A 12,204-nucleotide genomic window follows, 5' to 3' on the forward strand; every position below is an offset into this window, starting at 1 on the left:
GCTTCAAAGTGACTTTAACTAACGCTCCTGCCCAGCCCAGACTGCTGTGATGTAATCTCCACACTGGTGATTCTAGATTTACCGCACTAGTACATTTCCTCAGACTCCATCTTGTACGTGACGTCAGCACACATTGTGAAGACTGCTACATGATTTTATACTACACGCTTCATTGTTCTTGTTTTTTTAAGAGTACCCACATCTTTGGATAAGGTAAATGTATACACTTGTAACTACCAGATTTGTAATTTTGTACCTCATGTAACAATCATGTTTTACTGTAAAGCGCTCTGGTACTTTTGGGTAGAGTCCGCGCTATACACCAATGCATAAATACAATAAATAAATCGACAAAACACCCTATGAAAGGCCCGTCCTTGCGAAGCATCGCTTTCCATCCTGGAGCGCGTCCCCGGCGCCTCGTGCTCCCTCGTCTGCTTCTTGTTTATCAATGAGCCTGTGGGCCCGGCTCGAAGGGGCCTGGCCTGGTGCCACTTTAAGACGAATCCTTGGGGCGCAGCCCAGCTCCCTGCCTCCTCTTCCTCGGCTCCCACAGGGGCGTGCCCATCTCTGGCCCCACCTGCCCTCACCTGGGTGTATTTGCAGTAGGTGTGGTCGCCCTTCAGACTGAACCGGCCTGTTCTTGCTGCCTGTCTTCGGTGCGTGCTCGGCTCTCTCCAGACTCCCCGACGCGCAGGGTAAGGCTTGTTTTCTGTAAACACGTCTGAGAAGGAGCCCCTTCCCCTCCTAACGAGGTGGTTTGTTTCGCCCGCCGTTTATGTTTGTGTCTTTTGGTGCTGTTTGTGTGCCTCGTTTATTTATTTGTGTCATTTTTTCACTGTAAGTTCTGTTAAATTGAATGACGTACGGAAGCATCGCCGCTTCCAATGGTTTTTCAGTCATCCGATGCGTGGTGCGCAGGCGAAGTTCCCACTTGCATTGTTGTTGTCCTGAGTTTGTGCTGTGGCGCCCGGGATGCGGCTAACCGGGGGGCGCTAGAAGGCGCGGTACAAAACCATAAAGGGTGTCACAGCTCCTCGTTATGTCCCCTGCTGCCGCCGCGGCTCTGCAGTTCGAAGTCGCTCTTTCTTCTTAGTTCCTCTGCCCGCAAGGAGTTACTGCTATGCCTTCCTCATTGTCTGGTATTGTACTTCCTTGGTCGTTCATGATTTTCACACAAGGAAACGGGTATTCATGTTTTCTATTTCTTTCACCGTTCGTTTCCTTCTGTCCCTTTCCCCTGAAGATTGTTCTCGCACCATCTCCTCATAATTGTCTAGTCTTGGGCCCTAGGCCCGCATGCGGCCACGTTAGTTTCTCTCTCATCGTAGTTGGTAAAATTCCTTTGTTGCTTTGGAGGCCGGCTGCATGGGAAGTGTTTGGAAAGTGCTGCTCGTGGTTTAAGCACTTAATTGCTAAAATCGACATTTGATCGTTTGATGGGTTACATATAGAACTGCAGGAATGTAAACATGAATAAAGGGGATTCCTTTCTTTTGAACTATGGGATTATACCCAAGGCCACTGGAAGTATGCGGCAGCAGGGGAGGGTAAATTATGCAGTAAGGTTGAGTAAATCATGCGGAAAGAAAAGGCACTTTACGTTCTAGTATTAATTATGTTGTCATTTTTATACTTGTCAACACTGTCTTGGCATTGGTTGCACCCTATTAGTACCAGTTTAACACCCATATATAGGAATAAGCAACATTTTTTTTTGTAAACCGCCTTCCAATGCACAGAAACACGTCACTGTGTTTTTAGTATCTTTTAGACCTTTTGACATAAAAACATTTTTTTTTGCTAAAATCTGTAGGTTATGCAGCAGATGATGGGATATGCAGCAAATCTATAATTACGTGAAAAACAGGACTTTACATTAGTATAAGTCTAGTGGCCCTGGTTATAACTGACAGGAAGAACAAGCTTTATGTTTATGATGTCTCTTAGAACCCTCAAGGTCAAAACATACCTTGTACTCATTACCTCTACATAATTTTATGTTATGTATGGTATCTTTGCAAGATTTTCCCCTGCATAAGTGAACAGTGCCATAGAGGAGTCCTGGCTGACTCGCACATAATCAGGTGCTCTATGGTCTTATTCCGCTAACCAATACAACAACAAATATACTTGATTTCTTGCCACGCTCTGACACAATGGCTGTGCAACCCCTCTCCGTTCCTCGATTTACAACCCTCCACCTGCATCCTTCCATACTTACAAATAATTCCATATGTGGCATCCTGCCACTTCCTCACCCACTATTTAATACTTTCTATACAACCCAATGCAAAAACAAATATCTTCCTGTCCTCCAGCCGCCCTTCATGCAATGCATTTGATCCATTTCTCTGCACAAAGCTGCGCACTCTGCTCTCACATACCTTTTTATTTTTTAGGTGTCACCTGCATAGCGCGGTGCTCGAGAAATAATATAAACTTAAAAGGGACTTGCATCCCACCTCCTCTCTTTTCTGGCTTCTCATTTGTTTGTGCTCGTGCCATTTACCTTTCCTCCGTTTCTATTGGCTGTTGCATATTGTCCTGCATTTATCACTGCTTGTTCCTCGTCTGCGTCTCTTATCAGGTTTCCACCACCGAAATACTGTTGACATTCGCTTTGGTAGAACTACATTTTCATACAGTTGCCTCTTACTACTGCAGCATATTTATATAACAATTTATCACCCGGCGAGATTAAGTGATTTGCATAGAATAATAGGATGTTGCACGGCGCTGCTGAGACTCGGACAGAGATCCCCAACTCTTGAGTCGGCGGCTCTGGCCACTGTGCCACATCCTATTCACTCCTGTGTTATGTTAGAGAGCTCTTTCCTTCTCCCAGATGATGAATATTGCTCTTTATTCATTACATAGGTGAAACGGGTACATTGCAAATGCTAGTCCTCTCTTTGCTGGAGTCTGCGGATCAGTAATGAGGGTCTGCACTGACATGGAATTCTCTACCGCTCTCTGGTATGTGGAAACAGACGGGAGGGGGCAGAGGGGAATCTCCCACTACCATTGTCAGCTACTTAGCTTGGCTAGTAAGAATGGGGGTGTAAGCTTCAGGTTTTCCAACTACCAAGCTGGCATATTATGTTAAAATACATTATAGGCACAGAGGTGCAGAAGTGGAATTTAAGGGGCAGCGAAAAGGGCGCAGAATGCAGATTCTAAGGGGTACAATATTCCGTAAAAGAACCAACATGTTTAAAACTTGTGTGTGTGTGTGAACATCCCAGTTGAAATCCTACAGACCCATCACCACACTCTGCTGAAAACACCTGTATCCAACTATTATGTTAATGTATCTAGAAAATAGTTTTATTACGGGGGTGTAACAACCCTCCCACCCATTCTGAAGCTACACCCCTGACCATTATGCTGCCTCGCTTAGTTTCTGGAGACCAGGGCTAGGTTGGGGAACTTGTTAAATAAGCACTTACCCATATATACCCCCACACTCCACACACTGTTCCTATGTAACAGAATTGAATCGTAGGAGTCCTTCAAAGTAAGATCTCTTTGAAGATCATGCATAGCCATCTGAGTTTCCTGCATAAGATGCTCAGCTCTTCATTCTTTTACTAACCTTTCACAGACAGATGTGATGTTGTTTCTGACCATTACTCTGGTTTCCTTATTATGCTCCACATATTGATGCACACTTGGATTTTTCAGTCACACATTCTTGCCTCCAGTTGATTAATTGGAAGCAAGCCTGCCCTTGAAGTCCGAAAGTACATTAGAATCTTAAATAAAATCACAAAACTGTAGCCAGCAAATTTAAGGGTTCCAGTGTCCATTCCCATGGTTTTTATTTTTTTGTTTTTTTTGCCATCCGCCATTGGACTTGACACATGTAGTTTCTCTTAATAAATTATTATAGGTACACAAGCCCCCACATGCAGTGTGCTTTTGAGTTCAAGCATAGCTGGCTAAAGGTGGCCTTCGTGCATAGGTTATATGGAGATACTGAGCTCTTGAGAAGTATATGAGAATAAGCAGGTGTGTTGTGGATACATAATTTTGCCCTGGGACCCAAACAGCAGTAGGAAATTTAAGACCTTATGAAAGGTGGAGACAATGGTTTGTGGGATTTGCTGAGGGGCAGAGGAGACATTATGGAGCTCAGGGACTTTAAACCTGGGCGGAACAGGAATCTGAAATCGGATGCTGGTAAGCTAAGGGTAAGCAAGGTCTACTAACTGGGTTGCTGAGGACTTGAGTTATGGGACAGCATGGCAAGGAGGAGTGAATTGCTAGGAAGTGGGGGAGGAGTTAACACTGAAATGCCTGAAGCTGGATTTTATAGGGTGCCTTGAGAGTATACTTAGCACTTTCAGGCCTGGGCTGTGAGCAAAGGCTCGCTCCCACGAGGATGTTAGTGGAAGATACTGGCTTCTGCTGCTAGATCCCACATCAGTGCATAAAATGATGTTCCAAGGCAATCTTTGGGAATTGGATGTTCTGCTGTGCCCCGGCTGTGTGCACTACGCCAGCTGTATGGAAACATTGGGTTCTACTGTGCCCTGATGCATGGAGAGTCTGGATGCCTCCTATAGGATGGCCAAGAATTAGCCTTGGATTACCTGGTTGTGGCAACACTGGATTTAGTTGCTGTATGGCTGTCTGGTGAGCCTCCAGAGGCTTGGTGGGCGAAGACTTTATTCTACCAGGCCCTGGGAGGAGGACTTTTGGCTGCCACAGTGTCTTTTTGGAAAAGTGGGAATTGCTATGTCAAAGGGAGAGAATGTTTCCTGTAGGACTACAGTGAGAATGGTTTGGAATGGTACCCAGAGAGACCTCCAGTCGTTAGACTATTTGCAATCATTCTTCCAATCGCCTTCCGTGTGTTGGATTTAATGTCCTGAGTGGCTAAGAGTGTGCTCATATATGGGCCACTTTCTCAGTAAACCTCGCTAATAAATTCTAGTTGAAACTGGTCTGGTTGCTTGTGCTCTCTTCCGGAAGGACTTTTCCTTTGTGTGTAGGGTCAGTATTGAGTGGTGTAAGGCAGGCTTCTGTCAATTGATAAAACAGTGATCTGGAATACTATGTCAAGTGATTTGCAGTGGTTTAGACCAGTGATGGTCGACATACGGCCCTAGGCCTATTGCGGCCCTCCTGCCTTTAAAAACTGTCCCCTGCTGAACGACCGCACATGGCTGCTGTTTACTTGAGAAAGCACCAACATTCATAACAATTAAAACAAGCATTTACAATGCAATGGTTTTGCCTTTGTTAAAGTTAGAGCTATTGGCGTTGCTCTTGACATTATTTTTATTTTTGTTTTTTTTTAACATAAATAAAGGGCATTGTCATTTACAATGCCACTAGCTTTATCTCTCGCAAATGACACCCACACCCACACAGAGCCCCCCACACACACACCCACACAGAGCCCCCCACACACACACCCACACAGAGCCCCCCACACACACACACACCCACACAGAGCCCCCCACACACACACCCACACAGAGCCCCCCACACACACACACACCCACACAGAGCCCCCCACACACACACCCACACAGAGCCCCCCACACACCCACACAGAGCCCCCCACACACACAGCCACACAAAGCCCCCCACACACACAGCCACACAAAGCCCCCCACACACACAGCCACACAAAGCTTCCCGCACACACAGCCACACAAAGCTTCCCAGCCACACAGAGCCTTCCACACACACCCACACAGCACAAGCAGGCAACAGGGGCACACGGAGGCACAAGCAGGCAACAGGGGCACACGGAGGCACAAGCAGGCAACAGGGGCACACGGAGGCACAAGCAGGCAACAGGGGCACACGGAGGCACAAGCAGGCAACAGGGGCACACTGAGGCACAAGCAGGCAACAGGGGCACACGGAGGCACAAGCAGGCAACAGGGGCACACGGAGGCACAAGCAGGCAACAGGGGCACACGGAGGCACAAGCAGGCAACAGGGGCACACGGAGGCACAAGCAGGCAACAGGGGCACACGGAGGCACAAGCAGGCAACAGGGGCACACGGAGGCACAAGCAGGCAACAGGGGCACACGGAGGCACAAGCAGGCAACAGGGGCACACAGAGGCATAAGCAGGCAACAGGGTCATGAAAACAAGCACAAGCAGGCAAAAGGGTCACAAGCAGGAATTGTAATTTAGACGGGGCTGAAGTGGCGAACGGTCAGTAGGGAAGTAGTGCGGCTGGTGCAGTGGTACCAGGCCGAAAGGTGAGAGGGGCTGTCTGCACCCCAGTTCCACTACCTAACCGGGATTGGTGGGAGGGGGGCGTACTTCGGGGACGCAGTGCACGCTCCTGCCTGCTGCCGCCGGGACACGACAACAGGCAGGGAGAGGGCAGGGAGGGGACAGGCTGGGAGAGGGCAGGCTGGGAGAGGGCAGGGAGGGGACAGGCTGGGAGAGGGCAGGTTGGGAGAGGGCAGGCTGGAAGTGGACAGGCTGGGAGAGGACAGGCTGGGAAAGGGCATGGAGGGGACAGGCTGGGAAAGGGCATGGAGGGGACAGGCTGGGAAAGGGCAGGCTGGGAAAGGGCAGGCTGGGAAAGGGCAGGCTGGGAAAGGGCAGGCTGGGAGAGAGCGGGCTGGGAGAGAGCGGGCTGGGAGAGGACGGGCTGGGAGAGGACGGGCTGGGAGAGGACGGGCTGGGAGAGGACGGGCTGGGAAAAGGACGGGCTGGGAAAAGGACGGGCTGGGAAAAGGACGGGCTGGGAAAAGGACGGGCTGGGAAAAGGACGGGCTGGGAAAAGGACGGGCTGGGAAAAGGACGGGCTGGGAAAAGGACGGGCTGGGAAAAGGACGGGCTGGGAAAAGGACGGGCTGGGAAAAGGACGGGCTGGGAAAAGGACGGGCTGGGAAAAGGACGGGCTGGGAAAAGGACGGGCTGGGAAAAGGACGGGCTAGGAAAAGGACGGGCTAGGAAAAGGCAGGCTGCGAGAGGGCAGGAAAAGGGCAGGCTGGGAGAGAGCGGGCTGGGAGAGAGCGGGCTGGGAGAGAGCGGGCTGGGAGAGGACGGGCTGGGAGAGGACGGGCTGGGAGAGGACGGGCTGGGAAAAGGACGGGCTGGGAAAAGGACGGGCTGGGAAAAGGACGGGCTGGGAAAAGGACGGGCTGGGAAAAGGACGGGCTGGGAAAAGGACGGGCTGGGAAAAGGACGGGCTGGGAAAAGGACGGGCTGGGAAAAGGACGGGCTGGGAAAAGGACGGGCTGGGAAAAGGACGGGCTAGGAAAAGGACGGGCTAGGAAAAGGACGGGCTAGGAAAAGGACGGGCTAGGAGAGGGCAGGCTGGGAGAGGGCAGGCTGGGAGAGGGCAGGCTGGGAGAGGGCAGGCTGGGAGAGGGCAGGCTGGGAGAGGGCAGGCTGGGAGAGGGCAGGCTGGGAGAGGGCAGGCTGCGAGAGGGCAGGCTGCGAGAGGGCAGGCTGCGAGAGGACAGGAAAAGGACAGGCTGGGAGAGGGCAGGCTGCGAGAGGACAGGAAAAGGACAGGCTGGGAGAGGGCAGGCTGCGAGAGGACAGGAAAAGGGCAGGCTGGGAGAGGGAGCAGGCTGGGAGAGGGAGCAGGCTGGGAGAGGGAGCAGGCTGGGAGAGGGAGCAGGCTGGGAGAGGGAGCAGGCTGGGAGAGGGCAGGCTGGGAGAGGACAGGAAAAGGACGTCTGGCTAATTCTGGCCTAATGTCCTTGGTGATGAAGTAGCCTCCGCCTTCCTGGCCCCCCAGGGACAAAGGGGGGGGGCAGAATAACAGCAGGGATACTGAAGTACCTCGACGGCCGTTAGAAGGAGCGGGGAGGAAAAAAGATAACAAGCATTGACATAGGCAAAGTCTTGCAGCAATGCCAGACCGATTGGCTTAGCCAGTGCTGGTTTGGTCCACCGGTGGAGGTTCTGTCTTTCATTATGAAAGTAGCTGGGAGTCTTCAAAGCTGTAGAATGCTGGCCCTCCGTCTTTGACACATCCCAGTCTGCACCTTCAGATGTATATTTGTTCCAGAGTCAAGATGATTTTTGTTAACGTATGTTTTTTCACAGAGAGACGGCTTTATCGAAGGCAGCAGTTGGAAATTAAGTTGTTCACGTCGTGCTAAGGCCTGGTCTGCTGTATTGGTATTTAGTCAGTAAGGGAAGGTTGTAAACAGTATCCCGAGCAGTCATCTGAGGACTATCTGAGCGTGCTACCGCCAAAATATCTTCCTCACGAAGCAACACAGCTGGAAGTCATCTAATTATGACTAAGCAAAAATAATGTATGCCCCTAACTTATTTTTGTCGAGTTTTGGTAAATGCCCTGAAGTCTGTATTGTGCTCTGTGACGCAGATGTTGAATAAGAGGAACACAGCAGTGTTGTTGTCCGTATTCAAAGCACGTTCCACAAAGGCACACTCTGGTCATATTGTGAGATTGAAAAAAAGTTAACAATCTTACAAAATACATATTAAGCTTTCCAGTGTATGCCGAAGGAGACCACCTGGCAAGAAGGCAGATTGGGAGCACTGACTGGAAATTCAGAGCAAAAGCTTAAAATTCAGGACAAACAACGAGCGGGACACTGACTCACCTGTGACCCTGGCCAACCCCGAGCACCTGTGCGGTTCAGAGTCTGCAGACTCAGCCGGGCTGCCAGCGGCCTCTCGGGCCGGTCTCATCTGAGGCGGCTGCAGTCAGACCCCCCAGCTGTCTCCGGCCTGGCTACATACAGCGCCCCCAGTTTGCTGCCCCTGCAGCATCACTGCCGTCGCCTCGAGCACGCTTCTCTGCCACTCCTGGCTTCTCAGCCCGAAGCGCAAAGGATGCTGGAACCTGTAGTTCTAAACCTCCCCCCCACTATAAAGTGCGTGTGGGCGGGGCCCAGACAGCAGGGGTCTCATGCGTGGGGCGCCTCGAAAGGAACAAGCGCCTTGAGGGGCCCAGCATGAATGAAGTGCACGTGTGTGCGGGCACGCCCCCGTACCCTGGTATTAGGGGAGGGGGGCGTGACAGGAGCGCGCAAAGGTGGTCTTCAGGGAGCCATATATCCCGCTCCTGTGTTTACGGAATGTAGCGCCTGGGGATGGAAAGGCTGGTCACCCCCCGAGGAGCTATGAAGGGATCCAGCGCCCAGAGCGGGCTGAGAGGCCTCTAGGAGCTGGCTCTGTGGACCCCCCCCCCCGCATCAGACCCTGGCGTGCACTATAGGAGAGTCTGGACCGCCCACGCCTGGAAGACCGGCCCAGAGGGGGTTAAATCTCGTCAACGGGGGGTTAAATCTCGCAGCGGGGACGGGCACACACACAGCGGGAGTCGGGGGGGGGGGGGGGGGCGACCAAAGACACGGACAGCGGGAGTCAAGAGGGGGGGGGCGAACAAGGACACGGACAGCGGGAGGAGGGACGACATGAGTACCAGTTACATTACAAGGACATATTCATATTGGTAGGCACGAGAAGACGAAGTGATTTTGCACAGAATTACATGAAGTTGAAAAAACAAAGAGCCACGGACAGCGAGGGGGGGTGGGGGGGGGGGGGGGCGGAACGGCACAGACGACATGAGACGCGAGGGGGGGTGCGGGGGCGGGAACGGACACACGGAGAGCGGGAGGGGGGGGCAGGGGCGGGAACGGGCACACGGAGCGGGAGGGGGGCAGGGGCGGAACGGGCACATGGAGAGTGGGAGGGGGGAACGGGATAAAAACATGCTGCTTACCTGAGCATTGAGCAGGAGAAACAGTGGTCGACGGGCCCCGGCGCCATCTTCGGCGGAATGAGAAAACACGCCCTGACAGAAAAAAAAAAACAAGTCAGGTCCCGGGCCGGCAGCCAATCACAGCGCGGCCCGGGGAATGACGTCACGGGGGTGTACCGGGCCGGCAGCCAATCACAGCGCGGCCCGGGACAAAGGGGCGGGACTTAAAAAAAGCCCGAGAAACGCCCCCGAATCGCGTTTTCCCGAGAGAGCGTGATTGACAGCCTCTGTCTCCCAATGGCTAGCCTCCATTTATGGAGCTAGCCAATGAGAGACTGAGGCGGGTCATCGATCCCACATACAACTCAAAAGGTTTTTTAGCGCATGCGCACTACGTGCGCACTTGCAGGCAAAACCTAAAAATAGTGGGCAAGCATTTATTTACACACCAACAGAAGTAAAAGAGCAAATAAGGTTTCCAGCACCACTTAACTTTAGGAACCCATTCATTTCTTTAAAATATCTTGCAACAAACAAAAATATGATGGTCTCTTCAAAATTAAAAAACGTGTACTTCATTAATATGCATAAGCGTTTCACCCTAAGTAATTCAGATTATTTTCGTGCATTTACAAGTATTGTTTTAAAAATGACAGTTTAGAAAAATCTCTAAAAATTCATGCCTGCCCCCACCCTGATAACAAAGCCGACAGTGAACTAGGAGGCAAGTCAGTTGTCACGTGAAAAACTGTAGGTGGCCTGGGTTGGTGTAATAATACATGGACAACGTTATAGTTTACGAATTCAAACACAAGAAGGTTTTGCACAGTGCATATCCTTAAATCATCTATTTCAGGGTGCCCTTGTATGTGATAATGGAGAAAAGGGAGGCAAAGTGGAATAAAACAATAACCTTGGACCACACAATTTGGTCACATGGGGAAGCCAGGTGGTCTGATTTATGTTGCGCGATTCTATTACATACCAATTTAACAATAAAGTTACGTTCTTTTTACATCTGACTCTCCCAAGGGAGCCATAGCAACTCCCACCCTGCTGGCATCAATGCGTCCCATGGGCACACCACTGACCCATTGGCGACTGGTGGAATTTGAAAGTGGTGAGGCATAATATGAACTAATGAATATTTGTATGCATGCGAGCGAGGCTAGTGACTGAAATAATGTATCTCGGAGAGGTTCAGGGGGGGAATCTCCCCCAGACAAAATTGTAAGAAATTGGGGTATTCAGAGGCAATCTTCAGCACTATTTCTGTGATAATGGACCAAAAGAAGAGTTCTTATAGGCATTTATGGAGTAAAACGCTTAAAAAGCATTTGATAGAACTTCTGGATTGTAAATCTGACCTCCAAAAAGGACAGGTTACCGGGGTAAGACAGTTTAGGATCTCCCTTTTACAATGCAAAATACATAACCTAGGATAATAGAAGTCAACAAAGAGACGCTTGCAATTTTGTTCTGCCTGTAGTGCAAGTCAGCTGCTTCCTTTTCTGCATCAGCTGGTAAACGTTGATTGCAGGATCCTCCAATATTACATCTGAGTAGTTCACTGCGAAGCAAGGAACACAATGTTGCTGTGTGAGTGGTCACTTTACTGATGTGTCACTTTAATGACGTGTCACTGTACCAGTGGTCTCAAGTTTGGGGACAAAACAAATCGGGAATCTGTAAGATAAACAAACTTGGAGCAATACCTAGGTTGGATTATGGAATATTTTATCATTGTACTTCATGGTTTTTTTTTTCAATTTCTAAATTGTGTATTAGACATGTTTGTCCATATAAATAATACAATACTATTACTCACAATATTTAAAATGCAGTACAGAACCTTTCATACTAAACATATTTCATATATAGAAAGAATAACTTGAAAACAGATTTAGTATCAGTTACATTGAGGGCGATTGCCATCTCAGGGAGAACAAATTTGAAATAAAAATATAGGAAAATATAATATTACCTTTTTCATATAACGGTAAAGGAAGGAATTAATGAGGTATAATCTACAGCTTTTCAGTCCTTCACAGCATCACGATTGAGTGGGTGAATGCAGAACGCTTACATAGAAGTGCCATATAAACTATCTGAAGGCGCTAACCAATGATCATGGACATTAAAATGCTTTGATTAGAGACCCCTGCCACACACAACTTTATGTACCTAATGACCATTTGTGGGCCAATAATGCAGTTTTTCGCCACTTGTGAACTTATGCAGGGAAAAGCAGCTACAGCTAGGAATACACTGTGCACTGTCTGCTCTCCTAGATCCCAATAGCAGAAGTTTGTTCAAATTGTGTACCATAAAAATATTTTCAGCACAGTTACAGCATCACTATTGGTGTATGCTACAAGCGCATGACATCAATTGGAGATCTGAAGACTGATGATCCAGTGTCAAGTCAACTCCTTCCCGTCTGTAGGTTTTGAAATTCCAGTGGTAGCCAGCAGTCTGCCAGCAGGGGCTACTCCTACAGACAGGGGCTGCCCATCTGTGCCAGGG

At 49.8% G+C, this 12,204-nt stretch overlaps 1 protein-coding gene across 1 annotated transcript in view; it reads left to right on the forward strand.

Moving 5' to 3' along the window:
• Nucleotides 1-575: 575 nt before the first annotated feature.
• FXYD3 (FXYD domain containing ion transport regulator 3) overlaps nucleotides 576-12,204 on the forward strand; it is a 68,668-nt gene continuing 57,039 nt past the window's right edge. The window contains exon 1 of the mRNA XM_078655379.1: nucleotides 576-698. The gene's annotated coding sequence lies outside the window, so the exon portion shown is untranslated. The remainder of the gene's footprint in view (nucleotides 699-12,204) is intronic.

This window comes from Lissotriton helveticus, chromosome 7, assembly GCF_964261635.1.
Source record: "Lissotriton helveticus chromosome 7, aLisHel1.1, whole genome shotgun sequence".
Lineage (NCBI taxonomy): Eukaryota > Metazoa > Chordata > Amphibia > Caudata > Salamandridae > Lissotriton > Lissotriton helveticus.